Source organism: Lygodium microphyllum, chromosome 18, assembly GCF_053477565.2.
Source record: "Lygodium microphyllum isolate KBCC chromosome 18, Lygodium_microphyllum_v1.1.10, whole genome shotgun sequence".
Classification (NCBI taxonomy): Eukaryota; Viridiplantae; Streptophyta; class Polypodiopsida; order Schizaeales; family Lygodiaceae; genus Lygodium; species Lygodium microphyllum.
In genome coordinates, this window is record NC_141152.1 from 37,898,097 (window position 1) to 37,913,142 (window position 15,046).

Genomic DNA, 15,046 nt, shown 5'->3' on the forward strand with positions numbered 1-15,046 from the left:
ACAAGTCAGGACTCCACCAATGTTCGGGCTCACACTTGGCTTCTCCTCATAATGGGGGCCTTACAACTTTGAGCACCATGGATCATTGGTAGCACCTAATGAGGGTGGGGCATTGATCATATCTAACAGTAGTTACGAGGGAGTTAGTAGTTGGAATAGAGAGTTTGGGTAGAAAAGTTACTGAATGGAGAGAGATATAGGGTGAGAAAGAGGGAGTAGAGAAAGGGGACATAAAGTATTCATTTGGGAGATAAAGATAGGTAGAGGGTTAAGAGAATCATGGAGTTACCATGATGGTTAACTAGTAACTAGGATAGTATTAATGAGGATTCTGTTATATTAAGAATGACTTTAGTAAAGGTAGTCTACATATTTTAGTATTATGTCTTAGGCCTTAAAGCACCCTACATTGATAGTGTAGGGTAAAAGGAAATAAGGTTACTAGAATAGGAGTGAATGTATTGGGAAATGACCTACAAGGAAATAAGGGTTAATGAAGATAGCTACCATAGGACTAAATAAAAGGGGTAAGAGTTTAACCATTCTTGTTTTCTGTCAGCTTGTCAAGGCAAACCGAGACGCCCCTGCCACATCACTAAAGGAGGAGTATGAAAAAAAAAGCTAACTTACTGATAGATCGACGGTCGACCGACTTGAAACGAAAAGCACCGACTCTCTCGAACCAGAACACCCTATATATATCATTGGACGTGGAGCAAGACAAATCCCTGTTCTCATACGCGCGCGCGCGCGCGCAAGAGCAAGGGCGAGGGATGGAGGCTAGCTGGAAGCAGCGACGACGATTGGCTTTGGAAAACCTCCTGCGATGCTGACGACATAATCGCGTTGAGGAGATCGGTTTGATTTGCCGTGCACCTCTGTATAACAGCAGACCCTTGGCGATGGAAGTTTTGTGTTACTACTACACCAGGTTTGCCCGATGTATCTATGTATCACCAGTAACGTAAGGTAAGAGCAGTCAGATCTTTCCCCTAGGGGTGCGCTCACGGGGTGGATCTCCCGGCAATAAAAGAAGAAAATACGTTTTCTGTGTCGAGGGGGATTTCTTTGTTTTTAATCCCCTTCGTGGTGCCGTGCCTGCTTCTGTGCGTCTGCTTTTACGTTTCTGGTTCTGAAATTCTTGTCATGGTAAGCCGCCTGAGAACACTCGAGAAGCAACGCTTGTGGGCCGTGGGACACTAACAGTAACAGTAATACTAACGCGGATAGTTATTATTATTCTTTTCAATCAGGGGATCGTGGAGTAATACTTGAAAGCCGTTGATAAGAAAAAACGTTAGATCTTGTTATTTTGGTACAAACATTCTGCGAGACAAAAGACCAGAGGAGATGTGTCTGCAATATAATCTTGTCGCAATCAAGATCAAGTTCCATTATTCGAAGTCATATTGCAGTTTGGTTGTCTAAATTCGGTGTTTTTGCAGTTAATTGAACCACAGCTTCTCAGACCGTTGCGTTTGCACTTGAACGGGACTGTACATCACGAGTCCATTCTATCATCGTGATGCATAATTCTGGCTAGAAAGCACAGTGAGGTTTTAATCACTATTAAACTTGGTGTTTATGCATATTCGAGCGTAGCTGAAAGTTAGTCTATTCATCTGGTGTGCTTGGCAGTTAATTAGGCGTCAACTTTTGGTGGCAATGGAATGCAATTGTCAGTCTTTCACTGTTCAATTACACTTTACTGTTCAGAAGACATATTTGTGCATCCTCAAATCTGCTCTCATTATGCTATGAGCGCAATTTCACCGTACAGAAAACCTGTCAAACCCATCCACATTATGCTACAAGCACTTTCCATCAGTGGAGAAGATAAGAAGGGAGCACGAATAGAAACTTTTGCAACTAGTCAGTCTATCAAATGTGCTTGATCTTTTCAGCATCACAACTTCTCAGAGAGTTCTTCAATACTGACAAGTCTTGTGCAAAAGATTCTCATTTTGTTTCGTATGATAGCATCTCTGTTACGAGAGCCATACTTCCTTTCTGACCCTGCCGGTACATTCTGACTCCTGAAATTGGAAAATCATGTCAGTGAAAAGTTGTGAGAGTTTCCAATTTGTACTGTGAATATCAAAGGAAAAAGGATATCGACAGCCCTCACTTGCCTTGCTTGCATATGGATCCAAGGATATCAACAGCCTCACTTGCCTTTCTTGGATCCAAGCAGAAATTAGGAATGCACTCCTGAATCTTCTGCCCTTGTAAACAGGGCTATTCTTCACTCTGTGTGTGAGGCAAAAGCTCAGGCAAAGGTCTGGACGTATGCAAACCCATTGACACTGTGAGATGGCTGGCAGGTATTTGTGATTTCTTTTGGAACGTATTTGCAATCTCTTAATACTGCTGATGCTCTAGGAGTCTGTGCCAAGGGTACTTCCCTCTTCCGAACTTCTCTGTAAAGGTGCAAGCAGGGTCTAGCAAATCAAAGCTATGAGAATTTTGTGGATTGAGATAAGTTTTTGAATATATCTAACAATGAGATGAGATTATAGCCATTGCCCTAATCTTTATTGACACCTAAAGAAGTGAAGAGGCAGGTTTGAGGAAGTCTAGATGCCCGACCTTGTGAATTGAGGAATGGAAAGAACCAGCTTCACCCTTTTTAACTTGTGAAGTATCTTGCATGATTAAAGTCTCAAAATGCTTCCTTCTTGCTTTCAGATCTAGATTTCTTGCATTTGGATCCAACTAGGAATCAGAAATGGGCTCCTAAATCTTCTGCTCCTGTAACCAGGGCTGTTCTTTGTGTGGGCAAGGCAAGAACTGAGGCAAAGGTCTGATGTATGGAGGCTCGTTGACTCTGTAAGAGGGATACATTATGCCATTGATTTCTTCTGGAATGTATTTGTGATTCGTTAATCGTGCTGATGGATCTTTGGTGCTCTAAGAGGCTGTGCCCAAGATACTTTCTTCCGCACAGCCTGTCAGTAAAGGTGCATGCAGGGTCAAGCAAGTCTTCAGCTATGAGAATTTTGCAGATTGAGATAGGTTTAACAGTGACATGAGATTTATTGTCATCATCCTAATCTCTTCTAACACCTAAGGAACTAAGCGCCTGCATTTGAAGACCTTCGGGATTGAGGAATTTTGCGAAACATCTTGCGCGATTGGAGTCTTAAAGTGCCTCCTCTTTGCTTTCGAATCCAGATTTCCTGCACTTTGGATGCAAGCAATAATTAGGAATGGACTCCTAAATCTTCTGCTCTTGTAAACAGGGCTATTTTTTATTGTGTGCATGAGGCAAGAGCTGAGGCAAAGGTCATGGTGTATGCAAGCTCATTGACACTGTAAGAGAGGGCTGGGTTGTATTGGTGATTTATCATGGTGATGCATCTCTGTTACTGTTCTAGGAGGCTGTGTCCCTGGTACTGCCCTCTACACAGCCCCAAGCAAGTCTAAGCTATGAGAATTCTATATGTATAATAATGAGATGATATGTATTGTCATCACCCTAATCTCTACTAACACCTAAAGAAGTGTGGAGGCAGGTTCAAGGAGGTCTAGGCGGCTGCATTTGGAGATCTCGGGGATTGATGAATGGAAAGAACAGATATGTATAATAACGAGATGATATGTATTGTTATCACCCTAATCTCTACTAACACCTAAAGAAGTGTGGAGGCGGGTTCAAGGAAGTCTAGGTGACTGCATTTGGAGATCTCGGGGATTGATGAATGGAAAGAACAAACTTCACCTTTTTAACTTGCAAAGTATCTTGCCTGTGTGAAGTACTTCCTTCTTGCCTTCAAATCTAGATTTCTTGCATTTGAAACGAAGGAGAAAATAGGAATGGACTCTTGAATCTTCTGCCCCTGTAAAAACAGGGCTATCATTTAGTATATGCTTTGTGATTTCTTAATCATGCTGATGGATCTGCATTACTGCTCTAGGAGGTTCCAAGGTGCTTTCCTCCACACAGCCCGTCAGTAAAGGTTCAGGCAGGTCGAGCAAGTCTAAGCTATGAGAATTTTGTGGATCGAGATAGGTATAACATGAGATTTGCCATCACCCTAATCTCTACTAACACCTAAAGAAGAGTGGAGGCAGGTTTGAGGAAGTCCATCGATGGAAAGAACCAGCTTCATCTTTTTAACTTCCAGAGTATCTTGCATGGTTGAAGTCTTAAAATGCTTTCTTCTTGGTCTCAAATCCAAGTGCAGGAATCCAAAAGGGATATCCAAATTTTATTGCTGGCATCCTGATAAAACAGGAGTTCTTCATACAGAGACTATGGGCATACAGCTGAGTCATAGCTAGATTCTGTCAAGCTGATCGATATGGATACCCTAATCCGATCAAGAAGGTGATCATCAATCTCCCGTAGCTTTTGAAGGCTGTGGAGAGGTAGCCTTCCCAGAAATCAAGTGCAATTTGTATGAGGCAAGAAAATATGCATAGATTCCCAGACTTTTTAACCTTGGCATCCTGGTAAAGGAGGGATGTTGTCCTAATGGAGAAATCAAGTGCAACTGCATGAAATGATGGTTGTATCAAAAGTGCACATGTATGCAAGCTTATTGATACTGTAAGAGGGGATGGAGGGCATTTGGAAAATACTTATGGTGTTGGTGGATCTTTTCTGCTGCTCTTATGGTGAGTGTCCCTTCACTTCCTCTATGCATGTGTCTCTTGGATGGATTCTACTTTAGCTTTGCATGACCATGAGATATTATTCAGGGAGTTGGATTTTGGTGAGTAAAAGTCTTGGTGATGTAGTATTCATCCCTCTAATGGATTGCTGTTGATTTTGATGTCCTTATGCAAATATTTACGCTTTCGAGGTGGCTGCAAAAATTTCCCAAAATCCATTCCAGTGAGGTCGCTGAAAAATTGCCCAGCACTCATTATTTTAGTAAGCGTGTTCTCCAATAAGAACATGCATCATTTTTCTTGCCATGGATGAATGGCTTGCATCAACCACAATGGTCTTGTCAGAGCATTCTCTTAACGAGAACATCATGTTGTCTTGGTTCCAGCAACATCATGATATCTTGGGTTCCAATTTCCAAGAACATGTTCCCACTAAGATCAAAATTTCACTAAGAATACCTAAAGTTACTTTGCCATAGTGAATGATGATGATTCTACCCTCAGTGATGGAGGACAATACAGTGGTAATTGATGGTATTGTGCTCATATATCATAGAAAATTTCTGTACTTTATTCTGATTTGTTGATTTTGATTTGCAGAGGTTGGTAAAACTTGGTAAAGGTTCTAATGCTCTGGTTAGGGAGATGGATTGAAAACCTCATTTGGTTGTCTACAGTAGAATGTTTTGAGGCTCTTGCAACAACCTCATGCATGGTGCTAAATTCTCTCCAAGAAATTTGGGTAAATAGTGGATGTGGTTATTGAAATTGCACTTGACATGGACAGGCTTGACTCAACAAGGCCACTTTGATATACTTTTCTATAAGTCAGTGAGTAGAGAAATTCTCTCCCTCTCTCTCTCTCTCACAGATTGTTGATCTTCATTGAGAAGTGGTTCTTTTCTAGGAGTTTGATGCAGGAGGAAGGTTGAGATTTTGGTTGGGTTTGAGAGGTGTGCAATTTGTGTGAAATATAATCATTTAGAAGGTGGTGAAACACTTGCGAAAACCTGTTATGTCTTAAATCACTTGGAACCTGAATGCTGTCTCTAAGAGTTACATGTGCAAATAGTGCATGCTATTCACAGAATTCTTTGACCTTGCCTTATAGAGATGCTTGAAAATCTCCAGGACTATGGACTGAGTGAACACTTGTAATTATAGGATTTCTTGGTTGACGGCTGGGGTCTGGTATTGTGAAGTTATGTAAAGGCTTGCATTCACACTGTTTGTGGTTTTATGCAAGGTGCTGGTGAATGTTGCAGTGGTAATGGACTAGGTATGAAAGGGCATACTGCTTGAAATACTCAATGTTTGGTCATAAATTCAGTGTGGTCCTATGCCATAAGCGGCACAAGGAAAGAGGAGGATATACCTGCAATAAAACTGCAAGGCACTTTCATTGGGGTTTATTCCTAGCAAATTTTCATTGAGTGAAGTTATGTAAAGGCTTACATCCACTCTTGTGTTTTATGCAAGTTACTGGCAATTGTTGCAGTGATAATGGGCTGAGTGTGGAATGGCTTACTGTTTGAACGCTCAGTGTCTGGTCGTAAATTGAGTGTGGGACCTAGTGATGCCTTCAGTGGCACAATGAATGGTGTTGATGCGCAGGTTTGTGTGTGCGCATGTTGTGGTCTATTATTTATGCTAGTCATGGTTTGAGATGATGCTAATATGTTTTCTCACCTCTTTCTTTGTCTCTCTGAGTGTCTTGGTGCAGTTAGGCAAGCAAAGTTGTAAGATCTGAATTGAAGGGTCTTGTGGGTGGATGTAGGCGCTTAACGAGACATATTGTATACGGTCTTCTTTGAAGTAGCTGTTTTGACTGCTGAAGTTGAATTTTCAGATACATACTGTATTCAATGAGTCACATTCTGTGAAACACCAGAGGACGGATGCAGGTTTTCAAACTTTGGGAAGTACCTTACATTACTATTTTGTATTCAATGAGAACCATGGTCTGTAAGAAAAACACCCGAGGATGGATGCAGGTTTTTCAGATTTTGGGGAGTACCTTACACTTACTGTTTTGAGATGGGTTTTCCCTCGCATTGTAATGCAAATGGGAAACCAGAATGATATCCAACTCTTCTTTCTTGGCATTTCAGATTGAGCAGGGAGGTTGTTCAGACTGAGAAATCAACCCCAGCCATCCCTGCTTGTTCAGACTGAGAAATCAACCCCAGCTGAAATCGTAATGAACCCTTAACTTTTCTCCCTCAGCACCTTGGTCAGGCAGCATGTTCTGAGAGATATCTCAGGTGAAAATATATGGGTCAAGGTCTGCACAGTGCATGTATGTAAGCTTGAGGGGTAGGAGGGCATTTGGAATATACTTGTGATGTTAGTGGATCTCTTCCGCGACTTTAGGAAGCTATGCAGACCTCCCTTTGCTTCATGTATATATGATGGATTCTGGTTTGGCTTTCATGATCATTTTTTCAAGCTAGCCATTATTCTGTCAAGCTGATTGTTTGGTCTGCCACTGTGGAGCTCAGTACACATTGTTTTGGTGTCGCAGTAGAGAGGAACATCTTGATGCTGCTGTTGTATTTGATATCTTAATGCCATTTCAATCTGAGGTGGTCGCAAATTTTCTAAGCAGTTATTACAGGAAGAGCATTTTCCACTAAGAACATCTATCATTTTAATGCCATGATGGTTGATGGTTGATGAATTGTAGGTAGCACTGATGGAGCTAATATTTCAACAAGAGCATCCTGAGCATTTCTGTAGTGTAGTGGCTGTCAAAGTTCCAGCATTCCTCCAAGAGCCACCTATTAATTTATTGTCATGGTGGAAGTTTTTCTTGCCTTGAATGATGAATGATCCTACCCCTGGTAATCTGTACGTCAGACATGTAATATTGTGTACATATATATTGTGGACAAGTTCTGTAGAGCGGATAATTTCTGCAGAGGGGAACAGTCGAAATCTTGTTTTAGTTGTCTATGAGTAAGCAGTTTACACTCTTCAGGGAATGATCTGAGGCTTCTGCAACAAGCTCTAATGACTTATCTCACATAGATGCTGCAAATTGTAAGGAGTGGATGCTGATGTTGAAGGTTGACTCAACATGGCATGCTTGAAGTCACAGTTTTGTTGATTGGAATACCCCCTCGTCTAACATGGCTGCTTGCAAATAGTTTTCATCTACTTCTGTGAATAAGAGAGTGATTTTTTTTTGCTAGTCTTGAACTTTCTGAGGATATTGCAAGGGTATATATATATACAATATTGGTTTTGTATATGATGCATGAAGTACCTTGACATGAGCCAAATGGATCATCACAGTTGAAGTCTCAGCATTGAATATATATGCAATATTTGGTTCTGTACATGATGCTTTAAGTACATTGAGATGAGGTAGATGGACTATGGACTTAATATCACTGTTGAGGTTTCAGCATAGATGCTGTAAATGTAGTTGATGAGGGAAGCACTGTCACAACACAAAGGAAGGGAAGAGTCTCAGTGCAGGCTTGAATAGCCATCATCACCATAGAAATATCACAATGCATTCTGAGAACGTTTGTTTCTAGACCTTGACTTTTATCTTTGCCACATACAAGCTTGACCTCAAGAACATGCCTACATGATCAAATGTTTGCTAACGGCAGAAGCTTCAATTCAGGCCTTGCCTATGCAATGGGAAGAACATTTGGAGCCCGTCTATGTTTTCTGCATTGATTAGCCTGCAAGGGGTCAAACATCTAGGACTCAATTGTGCAATACTTTGCATATAAAATGATCCATTACTAGTCCTCAGGTGTTTCTCATAAGTGTTGATATATTCTCAATATGCTTCCTTATGCTGGTTGTTTCTCTTCTGAACGTCAATTTGGAGGGAGAGATAAGAGCAACAATTTGTTCTACAAAGATTTTTTTGATTGGAAGTTTTCCAAAATCACCAGTTCTATAACCTTATGTACGAATTTTGCACTGGATAAGCATCGTATTTGTAGAAAGTGCTTCATGTTTTCAAGAAGAAGGATATTTTACACGTTATTTTATCATCATCCATGTTTTTACATGTTATTTTACACTTTATTTCATCACCTGCAATGTGAATCCTCTAATGATTGGGTAGCTTTTTCTTCCATGCTAGGTCAACAATATTATACTGTTGAGACTGTTGGAGGACATTGAGGTTCATCCAATGGCATGCTGGCTAGAAGCAAAGACCCATAACGATGACTGTGTGCAGCAACCTATGACAAGTTTGCAAGAGTGGTACTTGCCAAGAGGGGTTATATCTATGATGGGAAAGCTGAGAGTATGTGGAGCAATGTTGCGAGAACAAGATGGGGAAGTGGGGCATTCATGGAAGGAGCATGTTCAATTGACTCGTCATTACCTTCTTAACTTTATATAAATGTTCTTAGTTCTGTTGTTCTCAGCCATATTTGTATGAGCACTAGAACAAGCAGTGGTGTGTATTAACTCCACACACTTTTTTTTAGCATCTGCCATTCTTTTCTTATGATTTGTAAGAAAGGCACTCAGTCAGCACTTCAGTGGATGTATGTTAAAACCATTGACCTTCTTGATGTACCTTTGAGGCAAAGATTGCAATGTGTCACTAACATCCTTGCAAGTTTTTCCAGAGCAAGCCTATTCCACAGTCTACAGATCTGCCTTACAACAGATCATTATTTGCATTTGACAACATGTTGACAGTTGATGATCATCATGGTAAAAGATACATAGACATAGCAAAACCATCCTAAAAAGCTCAAAATTTTAGAGCTATAGAGGTTGAGTTACCATGGGAACTAGAAGAGACATGATTGCTAGAACCTGATTCAGTTTGTGAGAGCAATGGTCTTTTGATACTTCTTACACGTTACATCACAGCTTATATATTGTAAAACATACTTGCAGAGTTTTCAATTTATCATCTTTCACGCAAATTGCAAACACAGACTGTTATTTTAAGAATGCAAGGGTCGGAGTGATTTGGAATTTAGATGGTTTCAAGCATGTACTTGCCATTTTCAAGTAATGTTGAGATATTTAGCACCAACTACTGGAGCAGAATCATTCAGCTATTATGAAATGTGGACTGGTTGGATTACCATTGTCATTGGTGGTACTGTAGCTTCTCTGTACTGTCAGACTGTGCTGTAGTTGCATGCTAGTCTCCTCACACAAATGATATTCATTTCAGGTTAATGTGAGTGAGACCTTGTTAAGAGAGAGACATTGGAAATTAGGTTCTCTTTAAAAAAAAAGTTGTATGTCCAGGTAGTGAGAGATTGACCTAACTTTTGATCAATGTACATTGTTGCTAAGAAAATGGCACACAAACCATTTGTTAATATTGGGTAGCGTGATGCCAGGCCAATGATAGGTTTGTTGATCCACATTAGTGTGGAACTTTACCTTGGGTGGTTGCCTTAGCTCACATGTAGTAACTTCAAACAAGACGGATATTAAGATGAAAGTGGAATTTTTTAATGTTTAGTTTGTAATGCAAACATACCACGCCAGAACTAATTCATTAAAGTTTTCAATGGGATGCCAATACTTGTCACCTAGAGCTGCCCAAATCCTTGACCACTAACTCGACATGTGGTGCCATTACATCATAGCCATCCTTGTGATAAATCAAGCCCTAATCAATTATTTATGGTTTATGATTTATAACTAGGTGCCTTCATTATTGCTTGTGAGAATAGAATCCTTTACCTTGGGTTCAACACCATCTCATTTACACCTGAGCTATTGGATCTTGGATAAAGTTCAAAATTTAGTGGCCTTGGACCTAACTTTGGTTGCAACCTTAATTATTAAAATTCAACCTCAATAGCCAAAATGGAACTCACACATTCTGACCTTAGTAGCCACAACTTTTAAGATCCTCTCAATGTTGACATGATTAATTTAATGTTCTAGAGCTAAGGATAAGTTTACAAGTTGTTACTCATAGTTGGCTCAAATGAGCTCCCACATGAACCTTAATATTCCTCGGCTAATCATTAATGATGTATGTGTTGCTAGTAAATCACACTTGACCATGATTAATTCATAGTTGGGGAAAGCCTAGGAGAGTCTTAAATATGATAGGAAGTCCCAATCAATTGCAATATGCTCTCTCTAAATCTAAAATGGTGGTCTCTTGTAAGTTCCATTGGGTATTGCAATGCTCAAATTGTTTGTCCCATGTATTGAATGGAGCATTGACTAGTTCCGACTTATGCCCAATTCATTTTTGCTATGAATTGTTTGTGGTTATAAATTTCTCGTATAGAGCTTACACTTGGTTTGCATGTAATCTTCAATGATATGAAATATGTGAAGCTAGGTTGTTGCCTATATGGCATCATCAATCATACAAAGCCCGTGTGTGAAGCTAGATTAGACATCTCTTTAATCAACATTTGGTTGTTGCTTGAGTGCCATAATTCGGTCATCTATTGTTGGAATGCTATATTTCTAATTTATTGAAGGGCATCATCTTAGTATCTTCACGTGTGGGTTCATTGTCTTTATGTTATTTAGCTTCTTGGAATGAATGTTCGTGGGGAACACTCCCAAATAAGGGGCTAGCATAGTGTGTGCAAGGGTAAAAATGAAAGCATTTTTTTTTCAAAGTCCATAGGGGGGGAATACTCACATTTCAGATACATGTAAGGGTCTTGCATGGTGTGCACAATACAAAATTTGGAATTATTTCTTTATATTAGTTTTATTCATCTCAATTATAGTGAGGCTTTATTTGAGCTTTGGCATTTTCAACCAAATCAAGCAAGGCTTAGTTATAGATTGGGGTCATATTTATAATTCCATTTGTTTTATTGGAAATAGCAAGTATGGATTTTTTCTTGAGTAACTAGTGAAGATCTATATGAATACTTAGTTTCATGTGAGGTTGGAATTAGAGGTAAGATATGACTAGTAGTACAAGTATGCATCTTCTATGATATAATTTGAATATATTTAGAATATTAATAATGCAGTTAAAACAAAATATTAGGACACGAGGGGGGTTGTTGAGTAACATGTAGAAAGGTGATGCACAATGGTAATTTCTTGCATCTCTTTCTTTGAAGGTCATGCCCATTCATTTGTGGGTCATGCAAAGCAAAATAGATGTTTTTAAAAGGTGGGGACTTGGGGAAGATTGCTGAGCATAATGTAGAAAGGTGTTACACAATGACCATTTCTTGCATCTCTTCCTTCTTTAGGTTATGCTCGTTAATTTGTACTTTATGCTAAACAAAAAGATGATAGTTGTTGGAGTGCCATAACTTCCATCAATAGATGGGCTAAAGTATAAGGATGATATATTGGCTTGTTTGTATGATGTACATTGTCTCCATGATACTTACCTTGGATCATGTTATCCAATAGTTTCACATAGGAGATTCATGCATTGTTTAATTTTCTCATTTTAAAAGTGTTCAACGATTCCTTTATGAGAAGAAATACTTTTTCGGCTCATTATGTGGAATTATGCTTGTTGTTAACATCAAATAAAGCTAGTAATTCTTTAGCTTGTATTTCTACTCATTATTTTTGCATACAAGATGTTTTATACGAGGGATTGAATAATATGTAAGAGAAATAAAATAAAATACATCGAACACCATTTGTATTGGGGGTTAAAGGTCGCTTGTGTCTAGTTGCTTACATTTGTACTCTCTACTTGCACACTTGTATATTACATGCGACAATCGCTTATCACAGTCACTTTATTCTTTATTCTTTACATCACAATAGAATGAAGGCAAGTCACACATTGTGTGATTGTTGGAGTTATTACATACCGTCTTTACTCTCTTGAACCTCCATACCTTTTACTTCGCTCTTGTTTTTGCTTGTGCTTTCATTCTTACTTCATCTTTCAATTGATATCAAAGTCGACATTTGAGGAGCTTCTTTAGTATTGCATTCAGCTTGGGAAGAGAGTATAACTTGAAGCTTTTACAGTTGTTCCAACTTTATATTTTCAAAGTATGCATTGATATTCCCTTTGCTCTAGCTTGCTTGAGGCTTAATCCAGATCTTCCAAAGGATTCATTGGGCCTCTTTAAGTATCCAACACAACAATAAGCATTCCCCATCCTAACATACCACACCAACAAGTAGTTTACTTTACGCATATTGTTTACAATCCTTGTTCTAGCTTTCATAGGTCATTTGCAACTCATACTTTGTCCTTGATACTTGGATAAATTCTTGGGTATTGTTTTGGAATTTGAAAGCTTGGCCTTGAGTGCTATTTGGAGCCATTGAGCTTAGCCATTGATTGTGAATACATGGTAGGTTTGTTGTATACTATTTATATTTTTAAGGTATGCATTGACATTTCCTTTGCTCTAGCTTACTCCAACTTTAATCCAAAGTTTCAAGAGGATTCATTGAGTCTCTCTAAATATCCAATACTACATGTTAGGGCTCTAATTTCATTGTCTATTTAGTGCATGTTTTGAGATTTAAGAAGAAGTTTCTTTTGAGATTTTGCATGATCAGGAATGCGAAATCATTCAAGTGAGTGTCGAAATATGATCACTAATGTCTGATTATATCTACATGTGTTGGTTTCCTAAATATTAAAGATGTCTACATGTGTTGGTTTCCTAAATATTAAAGATGTCTACTTCAAGTTATTTAATCATGAATGGTTGTGATGATAGTATATTGTGTGATATTTTTTAGGATAATAGTTATGGATCAATGAATATAATATGTATATCATATTTACATATCGTTTTTGAATATTAAATGCTTAAAATGATTGTGAATTGATTCAAAAGTTATCTCCAACAACAGGGTAATTTCAGGCCGACTAGCGTTTTTTTTGTTTTTGTTGGGAACTTAAGAGGTCATAACATAACAATAAGCATTCCCCATCCTAGCATACAACACCAAGTAGTTTACTTGTTTATGTATGTTGTTCGTTATCCATGTTCTGACTTCCATAGGTCATTTGTAGCTCATGATTTGTTCTTGATACTTGGGCAAATGCTTGGTTATTGTTTTGATAGTTGAAATCTTGGTTTTGGGTGTTTAGAGCCATTGAGCTCAACAATTGACTATGAATACATGGCAGATTTGTTGTATATTATTTGAGCAACATGTATTTGAATGGATATGGCTTATGTGATGCTTATGGGGCAATTTTATAATACTGAGATGTTAGTTTGATACTTGGGTAATCTTCTTGGATTGATTTTAGAGCTTGAATAGCTAAACATTTAAAGGATTCTTTACTGTAGCAAAGTTTAGAGATCAAACATTCACAATGAATATCTATATATTGAATGTCTACATGGTTATATTGATGCTTGGAATTGATAATTGCGCTTGGATATGCTTATGGCAAGCGCCTCAAGCCTTGTATTTGAGTTCGGTTGATTGCATTTGGGAATAGCTAATTGCTTCAGTGGTTTTCTCTTATGGACTTGAAGATCTATTGTAGATATATGCTCTTGGATGTATACATGATGCATTTTGGGCATTTGGATATTATGAGCTTTATATCGCTCTTGGACACTTCGAATGTGCTTTTAGTTGTGGAAATACTTGGTATTTTATTTGTAGAGCTTGGTTCATTTGAGTTAGTGCAAGATCCCCTTACGCATTCTTGGTTTATGCATATGCTGTTAATATAGAGGTTTGACCGTGGATTAATTCGCCTTTGATTTAGACATCTTGTATCTCTTATTGTCAGTGGGCTGTCAATGGTGGATATATGCTTCATATATATATTGGTATGCATCTTTAGTGCTTGGTGGTTTATGCTTTGACTTTATGTTACTAGTTGCATTGTACATCTAAATTGCTATTCAGATTTTCTTGGTAGTGAGAGCTTACTCTTTTGCATGTTACATGTTAATTTATTGTAGTTTTATGAATAACCATGTTGAAAATTAGTTTTGAGTAGTTTCCTTGAGAGCAGATACTTGCATTTAGCACTCTAATACTTCCTACTTGTGGACAGCAGAGTATTGGTTTAATCTTTTTAGTTCGGTTGTGGAATTGATTTGCTATTATTACAATAGCATGTATTCTCTTTGATTATTAAATATAATGGAAAGTGCTTTAAATGCTTTTAATGATATGCTATCTTCAACATAGAGAAGTTAGATGATATTAACTTTTAGTATTGTAAGACCCAGATTTGGTAAGTATCGGTACAAAAGAAGCAAGTTAAGCCATTGAAATTAAAGCGAATAAAGCGAGAAGGTTATGATATAGATAATTAGGAAGAGCTTGACGAGATATGTAAGTTTATCATTATTTTATGATTATCAAAGTATATATACTCCAATATTATTAAGATTGAGGGTTGTGTTTATGCATTATGAAAAAAGATTTATAATATTTATGATAAGTAGAGTTTTAAAACATAGTTGTATTGGTTAAAGAAACTCATGGATCTTCATATGAATGAAGGGACACTTATGTCTTCTCATTT

The 15,046-nt window shown here is 38.2% G+C and overlaps 1 long non-coding RNA gene across 16 annotated transcripts in view; it reads left to right on the plus strand.

Moving 5' to 3' along the window:
• Positions 1-573: 573 nt before the first annotated feature.
• LOC148020764 (uncharacterized) overlaps positions 574-15,046 on the plus strand; it is a 120,419-nt gene continuing 105,946 nt past the window's right edge. The window contains exons 1-4 of one of the 16 annotated variants that reach the window (XR_015694602.1): positions 693-6,231; positions 6,341-6,814; positions 7,304-8,548; positions 8,729-9,597. This is a non-coding gene — a long non-coding RNA (uncharacterized LOC148020764). Of the gene's footprint in view, positions 6,232-6,340; positions 7,222-7,303; positions 8,549-8,728; positions 9,598-15,046 lie in introns of those variants that run through there. The other 15 variants (XR_015694616.1, XR_015694604.1, XR_015694607.1 and 12 more) reach the window with 15 other exon arrangements.